The sequence below is a fragment of the Montipora capricornis genome, chromosome 10 (genome assembly GCF_036669925.1).
Source record: "Montipora capricornis isolate CH-2021 chromosome 10, ASM3666992v2, whole genome shotgun sequence".
In the NCBI taxonomy this organism is placed as follows: Eukaryota; Metazoa; Cnidaria; class Anthozoa; order Scleractinia; family Acroporidae; genus Montipora; species Montipora capricornis.
The window spans coordinates 30,266,223-30,278,960 of NC_090892.1; the positions used below are offsets into that span (position 1 = coordinate 30,266,223).

The 12,738-nt window shown below is 40.5% G+C and overlaps 2 pseudogenes; one reads left to right on the forward strand and one right to left on the reverse strand.

Annotated features, from left to right (window-relative positions):
- Positions 1-3,461: 3,461 nt before the first annotated feature.
- On the reverse strand, positions 3,462-7,435 carry LOC138020645 (uncharacterized; annotated as a pseudogene).
- Positions 7,436-7,636: 201 nt separating this feature from the next.
- Positions 7,637-8,281, forward strand: LOC138020646 (uncharacterized; annotated as a pseudogene).
- Positions 8,282-12,738: the final 4,457 nt, after the last annotated feature.

The window sequence follows — 12,738 nt, forward strand, 5'->3', positions numbered from 1 at the left end:
TCGTTGGGTGCCCCTGTTCTTTATGAGCCCGAGACATTTGTGACTTTTTAAATAATAATACCGCCAAAAAAAGGAGACTGCAAGATCATTAAATTCGACGAATATTTAGTGAGAACCAGAGTTTTTGAAGCACCAAATTGAACAGCAAGTAAGTCAAAATAAACATATTTGTAGCTGCATTGTTTGCATTAGGTGTCTGCTTTAACCACGCTTTTTGACTCGTTTTTGCAATTCTGCTGGATTCGGTAATCTAATTTGTCAAGCCCACATAACATTCACTTACTTTCTTACTATTCTGCTAGTTTGCTTTTTATCATTCAGACTAACTTAAATGCTAATAATCATCGACTTAAACGTTAATTTGTTCATAACATAATTCAGAGAGAGCGAAATATGGACAGTCGAAGCACATTATCCTTGTATTATTAGAATGCCAACTCACCTCGTCTTGGTTATCATTTGTTCATGTTTTTTTGTGCTCGGGCCTGTATTTCGCAGTTGCTCCCTCTTGTCCATTACGGCGTCTTCCTCAGCAAAAAGGTGTGATTATATCTTCTACGAAAGATCTTTCCTCCTGGTTTAGCTGATTCTCGTTATCTGCAAAGAAAACATTCAAATAAACCCATGTTACAAAGAAGATTAGAACTCAATTAACCTTTAACACGAGGAAACATCAGAATAAAGAGCTCACCATGTGATGCAATCACTATCGCATCCAGGAGTTTGCCATTACTTCATAGTGCTACTTTAGCACCGCTTTCAGGCCCAACGTCGGAAAACCCCTCTCCACTCTCTTTCCTCTTAATCTTTTTGGTCTCGACAATACATGTTGTTTCGTCAATACTAAAATAGACCAGGCACAATTTGGGGACTTTTGTGAGATTGCGATAAGCCATAATGAAACACTTGTGAATAGTTCAGCTGATAGTACACTAAAAGATACACAAACAAGTGTGCTTCTCAGAGTATTACAGAGTATTAAGCTCGCTATTTAACAATCACAGAACAACGAAAAGGTAATTGAAATTGTAATTTGTATAGACATCATTAAATGAAAGTTTTCTTTAATACGGCATCTTTTTGGACGCGCGTTTTGGACAACAGCTGAGAAAAAGGAGCGGTAAGTTTGCCGACCATTACAATAGTTCTAATGGAGGGAACGACTCTATTTTGAAAATACCGTTTTTGTTTACGACTGGTTTTTTCACTTGTGCCCAATTAGCGGAGCAATTTAGTAAGCTTCTCTTTTGTATAGCTTTGTCATAAACAATATAGAGTTTTTTTTTGTTCAGTTTTAAAAGAAGAGTTTTTCGTCTTTTTCTTCCCTGATTCTGATCTAATTCGTTGTTTCTTTATTGCTGGAAAAGTCAATTCTCTATCAGCTTTGAAAAATTTGAGATGAAAAAAGCCATCGCATTTATAGTTTAGTAAAGCAACGTAATAAAACATTGAATTCATCCGTTCAAACAAACAAACACTGTTGTCTTATGCCTAAAAAAAAAAATTGTTTCTTTCCCTTGAGCCGTGTTGCATCACGCCCAATTTTGCCGAAAATTGTTTACTCTAGGGATTAAGAGTGAATGTCCCTAAAAATCAAAGAAAATTAAAAAAATGTGGCCACGGTCAAAAAATCGATTTCGCTCAGACTTTATCAGTTTGAAGTCCTAGGTAACTAACTAAAGGGAATCAAGTTAGTTTTTAGAAATATTTCATTTAACGGCAGAAAACCACGAAAAATGGTTATCGCACCGGAAGCTCATATTTCACTCCGTGAGAATCCGAAATTTCACACTTTTCAGCTCCTTGCTACACAGACGTTTACATCGCTGTGAATCTTTCTCAACTTTTATTGCATATATTTACTCTTCCTCGGACAAGACATAGTGATTATTTTTATCTCTTGTTCTTTCCGAGCGAACTGAGCCCCGATTAATTAAAGACACTTTTCTTATCAGTTGAAAACTCAAAAATAATCCAAATCCAGCGCGGCAAAAAGCTGACCGGTAGTGTTTCAAATCTTCTGATATTTTAACCAAAGAGTGTCCAGTCATTGAGGTTTAGGTTTGCAGTTTCATTTATTTGGGATCTAGTAGCAGTTTTGAATGAACGCCGGTCAAAATTCGAGAAAATTACAATTCAGCGCCATTGAATTTACAACGTAAGCTGATGTAACACAATTCCCCCCATGCAAGGAAAAAACAACGACAACAAGAAAACGCCAGAGACATCACAAAACGGGTTTAAATTGTTTGACGCCGGTGAAACGTTAGAGAAATAGCACTTATCTTGACCATCGCGTGCAAGAGGAAAAAAGACAAGGAACACCAAACTTAAATCACACTCTAATCTACCCTGGCTCTCGCTTCGTTGTGTCACGCACGAACAAGTTGAACAACTTCGTTGCTAAAACAACAGTACAAACACGTAAAGTTATTGACTCCAAACCAGGTGATAGTTTAAAGTATCTGTGTTGTTGATGTGCGAAATTTTTCTTTAATAAGATTGGATAAGCCAGTTAACATGTTGATGAAATCAAACCGCCCTAAGAGATACAAATTTATCACGGAAGAGCAACTTAATTCATGCCTCCTAAAGGTAAATATATTTATCGGTATCTAAATAAACAAAGCACTTATATCTCAATGAACAGAGTGTATTGCAGAGTGTTTCGCGACATATTCAAAAGCGATTTTGTGTTCATTCTTTAGATTCTCGGTGGAATTTCACTTGCATAACAACAAAGTACAACATGTAGTCAACCCAACTTCCGTCATACCGCTTTCCGGAACCTGAGGAGGAATGGGCCTATCTTGGCATGGTGTAGATATTTTCAGAAACCAGCTAACTTACACGTGCTGCTTACGAATATCTATCCCACTCGTCGAGCATCGTTATGGTTGGTTGAAGGTTAAATAGTTTAGAGTAACGTACGCAGTGTACAGAATTTGGCTCGGTTCCCGTGGGGTGGGGGCGGGTACTCCCAGAAAAATTGGGTGGAGGTGTGAAGCCCGCTTTCCAAAACCCGTACCCTATTTATGACCAAAACTTGTGATTTTCCCTACCCTATTTATGACCTGAGCAAAAATTCGATACCCTATTAATGACCGTTGCGGCTGGCACGGTTACCCTAAACATAATTTATGAAGGGCTTTTGATGATCTTATCGATAATGATGAAAACGTAGCTTCTTCTTAAAAAACATACTCAATTCAAGACTAAAGTGCAAAAACCATACCCTGTTTATGACCAAAATGGCCAAAATCGATACCCTATCTATGACCAAAACGGCTGAAAAGCAGATACCTATATAGCCCATATAAGGGAGTACCCCCCCCCCCCCACCGGGGCTCAGTCACTGTAAGGTTCTATGGAAAGCTCACCTCACCTCACCTCACCTCACCTATTACCTACTAATATAAATAAAGGCATAAATGTAAACAGCTGATTTAATTCTCTCGGTTTTACGAGGCACAGCTGCATTCGTCCACAAGCTGCGACAAACGACTGATATACGGATTCTTTCGTCTTTGCGTTATATCGGAGACATCCAAGCCCAGTTCAATGCAAATGCTACGCAACATGTCCACACTTAGCGACGTCGGTTTCTTCTTGCACGCTTGCATGAGGTCACAGATATTGTAGCCTGAAGAGGATACAATTGGGTGCTGAAGAGAAACCTCCCTCATCACACGCGCACAGATTTCCGAATGGGTCGTCTGCGCCAACGCTGCCCTGTTATCTTCTCCTGGGACCTCGTCGTCTGAATCTCCACGGTTCACTGTACTGGGAGCCAGCCTTTTCTTTGCTGCCAGTCTTGAGAAGAATCCAGTGATTTGCTTTCCTGTTAGAACTTGTTCTGGTTGAAACCGACGAACTCCCAACTCGTCCCTTGCAGATCTCATTAATTTTGAGACCTCACTCGGATCTGCTTTCCGTCCACTTTGCTCGCCAATTTCAAATTGCTGTTTCAAAAATTCATTCTGTTTCTGCGTAAAACGAGCCTTCTTGGTGATTGTCTTTAGAGCCCATCCCATTGGAAGGGGAGTTAAGCATTGGCTCTGTTCTTTACATTGTAACTGTACAGTGGAAATCCTTATACCTTCATCCATTAGCTTTGAAGCGTAAACTCGTTTTGCCTTGTCATACAGTGTTTCCTGTTCAGGGAGTCGTTTGTGTTTACCCGTGTCCAGATGTGCTTGTAGCGATGTAAAATGGCTGTAGGCTTTATACATCCTTCCTCGGGGCACGGGAAAAGTAGTGAAGCTTGATCATTTTCACTATCATCATCATCTTGGTCTTGACTGGTGGTCTCGTTGGTTGCTTCTGGATCCCGTTTAGATGATTTCTTTACATGCCTGTGTCTCACGCTCTTGAAAGATGGCATGGTCTGCGATGGGGGATCAAGCACTTCTAGAACTTCCGGGATATGCAAAACGCCCTCAAATTGAGACCACGGTATCAACTTCCCTGGGCCCACATTGAACGCTCTCCACGCACGTATTCCACTCTCTTCATACTTGAAGTTGTTAAGCAAGCTCACACCCTCCCATTTGACTGGCGGAGTAATTGACGTATTAAGTAAGACGTAACTAGCTTTCGCACGAGACTCTGGACAAGACTCTGTGGCAGTTTTCAGCTGCACAGCTGTTGTCACATCATGACCCTCGTTAACATATCTTCCTACATCTCCCTTAATAGTTGCTGCTTGACGGTCGCGGACTCCTTTGCCGCCTTGAGGGTCGGAAAAGTCGTTCCGTTCTACAACCACCCCAGCGATGTCACCTGCTAGTTTAGCTGAAACGATTGTATACCCGCTGTGGTAACAGCCTGCATTATCTTGCTTGTAATAAGCTCTTTCTAATTGCGGCATTTCCTTCTTCAGTGAGGCGAGGCAGTCCTGCATTATAGATACCACGACGGCACTGTCTTGTGAACAGTTCTGAAAGACATGTACAAATGTTTGAGACTCAAAGTGCTCGCTTTCTTCCGACTTTCTGATTGCAACTGTAATATGCCATGGTAACCCACGCTTAGCAAACCAGTCCGACTGCGGCTCTCGAAATTTCCGTGGCATGTATTTCATCGCCCAATCCTGAACAAGGAACACATCAGATTTGCTCTTGATTTTAGCTAAAACAGAACATTTGGCTTGATCCTGGTGAACGGAGCGCAACTGATGGGATTTCCAGATCATGATGTTATTTGTTGCTTGCTTAATAGTGTGCAGCATGTCCTCCTTCTCCTCTTCATTGCAAAGTGCATGAGAACACTCACTTTCCAAGGTAGTTAGAACTTCCTGCAACTGGCAGCACTGCGCGCATGACTCATTGTGTGGGTGATCGCAGCAGGCTTGAAAGTCAGAGTCTGTTGAATCACTTAGGGCGTAAGTCCTACAGTGATCAGCAATGCTCGACGACTCAACCACATGGACCTGAAACACACCAAAGACAACACAAACCGCAATTGTTGTTTTTACGTATACAATTTTAATTGCAATACTTTCTTGAATAAGTGACACCCCCGTCCCCCTCATTCTCCGAATTAAGCGTCCCTCGAATAAAACCCTCGTTCCATTAGGTGTTTACTTCTGATACTAACTTTCAAATAAAATATAATAAAAATAAAAATATTTACAAATATCCAGCAAGATCACAGTATTTTTACTTTGGGAAAGTAGTTCACAAAACCTGCTGTGGATCATGTTTCTCCCATTTTCGTGAATTTCTTGTGCCAAACCTCATACTAAATTTTGTAACGAAATAAAATACCTTGTAGTCACTCTTAAGGTATTGCTTTGATGAGCGCAGCTGTTGCTTCATTTCTCTCGCCCAGACTTCCGTTTTACCACAGTCAACCAGTTTATCGACCAGTTTGTCCAAGTCATCAAATGCCTCGGTTCCTTGGGCGGAAAAGTTATCAAGTCCTTGTAAAGACTTCCTAACAGACGCTGAACACTCATCCAAAACTCTATGTAGTGTTCGCTTGCTCATGGGCTCAAAACCTCTTTCACTACAGTATTGTTGGTACTGTTGAACAATACGCTCAGGTATCATCATTCTGATCACGTTTGGGGTCTTAATAACCTCACCAGTTGATAGCTTCAAAAGCCTTTCGCCAAAAGGAACATCATGAAGAACATGCGGACTTGTGATGAACGAAATGAAATCTTCTAATTTTCCTTGGTCAACTTTCATCCTCCGGTATTCATGGCTTGGAATCGGTTCTGCTCTCCCATGTAGCAAGGTATGGTGTCGAGCTATGTTATAGCGGTAATTGGTGACTGTTGGGATAAACTCCTGCACCTCTTTGAAAGACAATTTGTCAGACAGGATTGAGAGTATTTGCCGTCGAGTACTCCAGTGCTGAGCGTTTAAGTAACTCTCGGCAAACGCTCCAAGAAGCTCCAGATCCTTCCGACTTTTCCCACCAGTTGTTCTTAGATAACCTTTGCGCTCACATAATTCATCCCACAAGCATTTTGAGTCTTTTGGAGCAAGGACATCCAGAACTGCTGAAACGCACTGCTCGGCTTTTCTCACATATCGGCGCTTAGAACGGCTTTGCGCTTCATTCCACGGTACTGACAGTACGTGGCGCACTGGGCTGATGTCTCGAACCTGTAGAAAGCGGTTGAGCTGTTCCCTGGACTCGTCTTGAACGTCGGTTAAACTATCTTCACTTTCCTGTGAAGCCTCGTCTGGTACATAAAAACTCTCTCGTTTAGACTTGGCTTTACATTCAGTATCAGTGGCCGGAATGGAAAAAGAAATGTCTCTATCAGTTTCATGATGGACCTGAAGTGCGAAAAAGGAAAGAAAAGTTTGAATTCCATGTGCGACACTAGGGGGGGGGGGGAGAGGGGGGCTGGTGGGTGGAGGCGGAGAAGGTACTTTTTTCTATTGTCTTAGGTATTTATGTCTTTTTAGGGTCTGTTTAACGAGTTACCCGAACAACTGAGCTACCCTGCATGGAAGAGCCAATTTTTCATACGTTCCGTTAGAAAACACATTGGAGCGTTTACATGCCAGACAGGGTGACCCGACTAGCCGAGGGGAGAAGACGGCTAAAGTAGCGTTATACTCCAAGGCAGCCTTCAACGTGAACTGCCTCTAGTAACTACGATCAATTAGTAGAGTGAAAAGTAATAGCCCAATACACTGAAAAGCAGCTGCTAGCGGAACGAGTGATTAAAAATTTACACTTACTACCTGTTTGTCCGTCATCTGGTTTGTTGTGCTTAGCGGCCGCTATTTTTAGTTAATGAGATCTTCGTTTATTTTTATACTCTGATTTCACATTTCTATTTCTTATTTTAGCATTTTATTTAGGGCTACATACTCACCAGGTTTAACTCGCTCAAACTATCTGCGATGTTAGCAACTTCTTCTGTCATATGTCCTGTCTCAGGTATCTGTTCTTTAAACACGCTGAGCATCTTTCTACATTTTACGCAAATTCCTTCCGGAAAAAAAAGGGCGAACGCTGTTAACACCACAGAAATTATCCCAAAGACGCGTAATTTTAGATGGAGCCGTACCAAATTTAACTGTAGCTATTTTTGGAAACATAAACAAATACAATTGCGAAAGGCTGATGGTGCGATGAAGGATGAAAGGGGTGAGGGAAAAATAAAATGTGATATGTTTTGCTCATTACGAACCTAACATTTTTCTTCCATCAATGGAAACTTTGGAAATCCAACAAAATGGAAAGGGAAAATCCAACAAAATGCAAGGAGATTATTTTCCGTAAGAAAGGTTTCAGTCAGGACATCGCGTCAGTTAGTAATATACCGCAGTGCGCAGAGTTACCCATATTAGGTGTTCCAACAAAATTGTTAATACAGTAGTCACGTGCGCGCGAAGGTAATTAAGGCCAACGAGTCATTATTCGTATTAGGATCTTTACGTAAGGAAGGAATGTCCCAGGAGGAAGTAGATCACCTTTTTCACGCAATAGTTTTACCAAATTTTTCTTACGCTCTGTCGGTTTATGGTGCCTCAGATTCCGACCTTTCTGTAAAACAGAATTTCTTAGATCGGTGTATGAAAAGAAAGTTATACATGTATACGTCCAACAATGTAAATATAAGGGACTTGCTGGAGAAGGCGGACAAGACACTCTACAAAAAAAGATCGAATGTCCGTTCTTCCAGTTTTTACCTAAGGAAAAGAAAACGAGGTACAATCTTAGAAATACGTCAGTCTCTGTCCCTTGGATCCACACTGACAGATTTAAGAACGTTTTTAGTAACAGAATAATTTTTAAATATGATATGTAAATAGTTTCTAGAGTTTATATTTTTTCTTTCTTATTAATTGTAACTTAGGATATGTATTTTTATCTTAAGAAATAAAGATTATTATTATTATTATTTAATCGTACCCAAAGACTGGAGTTTTGCTTTATATCTGGTTAGACTGCTTTTATATCACAAGCCGGTACGTAATCCTTAACACAGCGCGAGCTGCTAACGGAATACGCGGTGTCTGACATTCGCTGGAATACGGGCTCCGATAAATGATGGCAATCAACTGGCTATTAGTTCATCAAACACTTCATCACTTACCTGAGCCCACAGGGACAAACTGATTTGTAAGTTCCAATAACTTGATGGACTGGGACAAATTTATTCCTTTTTGCATTGTTGGTACTTTCCGAAGGTCCTTGCAGTGACCCGAAACAACTTCCGGTACGCTACATAAACCGCTTGGCCTTCGCCAACCTATGCCCAATCGCGCCCGATGAGCGGGACAGATGGTCATTTCCAAGAAGTTTGATGGCTTTTCAAAACACCCGCATCTTGCCAAGATAAGTTCCACTTCAGTTTCAACGCCGGAAAATTTCAAGGACTTTTTGTGTTTTTTGATCTCTTTATTACACTGGGTGAGTGGTATGATGGAAGTCGAAGAACTACTGCGTTCGTCCGCGCCACAAATTCCACCGGCAATATTGAAGAACGAACACGACATTTTTAATTTGTACTTCCCAGTAATAACCTTGGTTTCATCCGAGGTAAGTGCGTTGTTTATTTAGATCAAGAAGTAACATTTACTTTCCGTGGGAACAATTACCCTATTGGCTTCCACGACGACATACAGTCTCACACACGTAATGAAATTAATTAATTATGGTCCGATTTCTAATCTGACCTTTTTTTATTTCTTTACCACTTTTAATAGGAAATTCTGTCATATTGAAGCAAAGTCTCACATCAGCAACTAAGATAGTTTTACTTATGACTGATTTGACGCAACAGATTTAAAATATTTGCGAATTTGATCGTGCGCGACAAATCATGGGAGAGTAAAAGTTTCGTGTTTCCCTCACTTTTTTCGAGTTAGTTTTTTATGATCGATATAGATACATTTTATATAACGAAGCAAAACGTAAAATGATTTAACCGTCTTAATTGCGATGTCTCTGACCCAAACTTGGTTTTCTATTTTGGGGTGAGTTGCATGAGCTCACATTGTAAATTTCACTGGCGCTGAATTGTAATTTTCTCGAGTTTTGACCGGCCTTCATTCAAAACTGATAGTAGATCCCAAATAAATGAAACTGCAAACTTAAACCTCAATGACTGGACACTCTTTGGTTAAAATATCAGAAGATTTGAAACACTACCGGTCAGCTTTTTGTCTCGCTGGATATAGATTATTTTTGAGTTTTCAACTAATGAGGAAAGTGTGTTTGCTTAATTGGGGCTCAGTTTGCTCGGAAAGAACAAGAGATAAAAATAATCACTATGTCTTGACTGAAGAAGAGTCAATACATGCAATTAAAGTTGAGAAAGATTCACAGCGATGCAAACGTCTGTGTAGCAAGGAGCTGAAAAGTGTGAAATTTTGGATTCTCACGGAGTGAAAATTTGAGCTTCCGGTACGATAACCGTTTTTCGTGGTTTTCTGCCGTTAAATAAAATATTTCAAAAAACTAACTTGATTTCCTCTAGTTACTTACCTAGGCCTTCAAACTGACAAAGTCTGAGGGAAATTGATTTTTTTACCCTGGCCACGATTTCTTTGATTTTTAGTGGCAATCACTCTTAAATGCTGTCAACACACGGGGGGAAAAAAAACCGTGTGCTCTGGTGAGACTGTAACTTTTATCAATTTTATTTCCGATCTTGCAATTTGATTTTTCTAGGCGTTTTAAAGACAATCAAATTGAAAATTGGTCTGTGATGTGGCCTGGCTCATTGGCAGAAAATCGTTGAAAACGTCGCCAAAACAAAACCTTTTCTAATTTGTCAATCTGTAACCGAATACCTACATTAATTAACAATCTGGGACCCCAGGACACGCATTTTGACGAAACCAGTGTCAAATTCAGAACCAACACAACCGATGTAAAATCAAAAAATTTGGTTTTATCAACGGAGTTGATAATGTAAATTGGCCACCGTACAGAGATTCTAAAAGCTGACGTTTTGAGCGTTAGCCCTTCGTCACAGCGAATCGAGGGATTATGGGTTACGTGTAGTTTTTATAGTGGAGTAGGAGCTACGCTATTGGTGGTAACATGGCAACGTGAAAAGTAGGAATATATTAGTTAAATGAAAAGCGTTCGTTAATACTGTGAGGATTAAGGGTGCCGATTTGAAAGATGAATTTTTGTTCCAGATTTTTGCGGCTTTCCGTCGTACCTAGATGTAGGGAAAGGCCGCAGATAGCCATGTGTTTTTTGGAGTGGTTAGGCAGATTAAAATGGCGAGCGACTGGCTTAGATGCATCCTTGTCATTCTTTTCAACATCGCGAAAGTGTTCGCGGAATCGGTCACCTAGTCGTCTACCTGTCTCACCAATGTATAATTTATTGCATAACGTACAAGTTATGCAATAAATGACATTTGCGGAGGTACATGTGAAACGATGAGTGATCTTAACAGATCGCTTAGGTCCCGATATCTTGATAGTGTTAACAATGAAAAGACAAGTTTTGCATCGTGAGCGCGCGCATTTGAAAGTGCCGGATTGCTGGTTAGTTTTGAGCGCGCTTCTAACTAAAAAGTTGCCTACGTTTTTGTCGCGTTTGAATGAAACAAGTGGAGGTTGCGAAAAGATTCTACCAGTCTCGGGATCATTTTGGAGTAATTTAAAATTACTAAGAATGATGCTTTTGACTGCGTGATTATGAGGATGGAAAGTGAGGGTGAATGGAATTCTGTCATTCTTATCTTTTTGTGACGTTTGTAGTGATGACTGTCGATCAAATTGTTGGGCGTGATGATGGCCCGCTTTGACCACAGAGACAGGATAGCCACGTTTTTCGAAGAACTGGCACATCTCCTCTGATTTGCTGGAAAAATCGGAGTCATCACTAGACGTCAAAGTCTAAGAAATTGAGAATAAGGAATGGAGTTCTTCACATTTCTTTTATAAAAGTCTCTTTCGCCAGCAGCAAGTCGAAGATGTTGCTCCTGATTCCTAACAGCCTCGACTTTTTCGGCTTCTGGTAGATTAGCAGTCTTCTGAATTAAATTGTTGTTTTTCTGACACGTCCAACACAGATCAGTCGCAGGCCGCATATATAGTACAAACGGGCAAAGTTGACTCCAGAGGTCGCAAAACTTAGAGTAACCAACGTGGTTTTTGCCTTGACCAGTACTTATCTCGCAATAAGTTTTCCAAAGACCATGCTTTGTGAGGACAGACGACAGGAGATGCACATCAATTCTCTTGAATCCGGGAACACGTCCTGGGAGTAGAAGTGCTTGCTCCTCAGCAGTGTTCAGGATAAATTTGACTACCTGTTTGATTGTCTCTGAAGAAAACGTACTACTTGGAAGTCGTTTCTTGTTTCCATTCACCCGGACAGATAATCCGTTCTTCCTATAGTGTCTAACAAGGCTACAGAATCGGTTTTTGTTTAGGCAGTGCAAAAATAAGAATGTCTTCTTGCAAATTCGTTTGCTGTGATAATAAAAAGCCATACATGTTTGCTGGCGATGCTTGTGTGACCGACCGGAAATGCTAACTTCGTTGCAGTTCAGGGAACTTTGGATGGCACCCAGGATGACAAGGTCAAGTTCCTTGGAAGTCAGTTCCTGACAGTTGTTTCTGCTCTCAACAAATTCATCCAGTGAAAGGCTCGCACTGCACGGTTTTTCACCCTCGCCGAATTTGCAGTTGCACGTATTTGAGGCAAATGCAGTTACTTTCGCTTTCTCTGATAAGTCCGATTCTAGGCTTGTAATACATAACAAATCCTCTTCTTCATTAGATTCTTCACCGCTCTCTAAACTGTCTTCCTTGTCCCAAGGTAAGTCATAGGCCTCTTCATCATTGGCATTATCTCGTGCTTCAAAGTATAACTCGGCAACTTTGTCAAAACTATCAACATCTTTCGTCACAACACACAAATACGAAACCTCCCTTCTAGAGCAATCCATGTTTACAGTGTGTTTAGTCGTGATAAACCATAAGATAAACTGTAAGAGACCCACAGCCGGATTTGTTGCGTTTGCGTGTATTTATAGTTACAAAAGAATCTTTACATCCCATAATAGGTTTTTATTTCAGAATTCATGTGTGCAAAAATATGACAACCGCAGTCAACCATGGATTATTATCTTGACACCGGAGCAGAAGAAATTCAAAGGTCATGAGTGGACAGTCTGAGTATCAATGGCTTGAAAGTTTACGGCAGAAACCGTGTATCGTATAATCAATGTTTTATTCACTATGATAATTATTCCATCTGAAATGAACAAAATTACATAACAATTACGGAGAT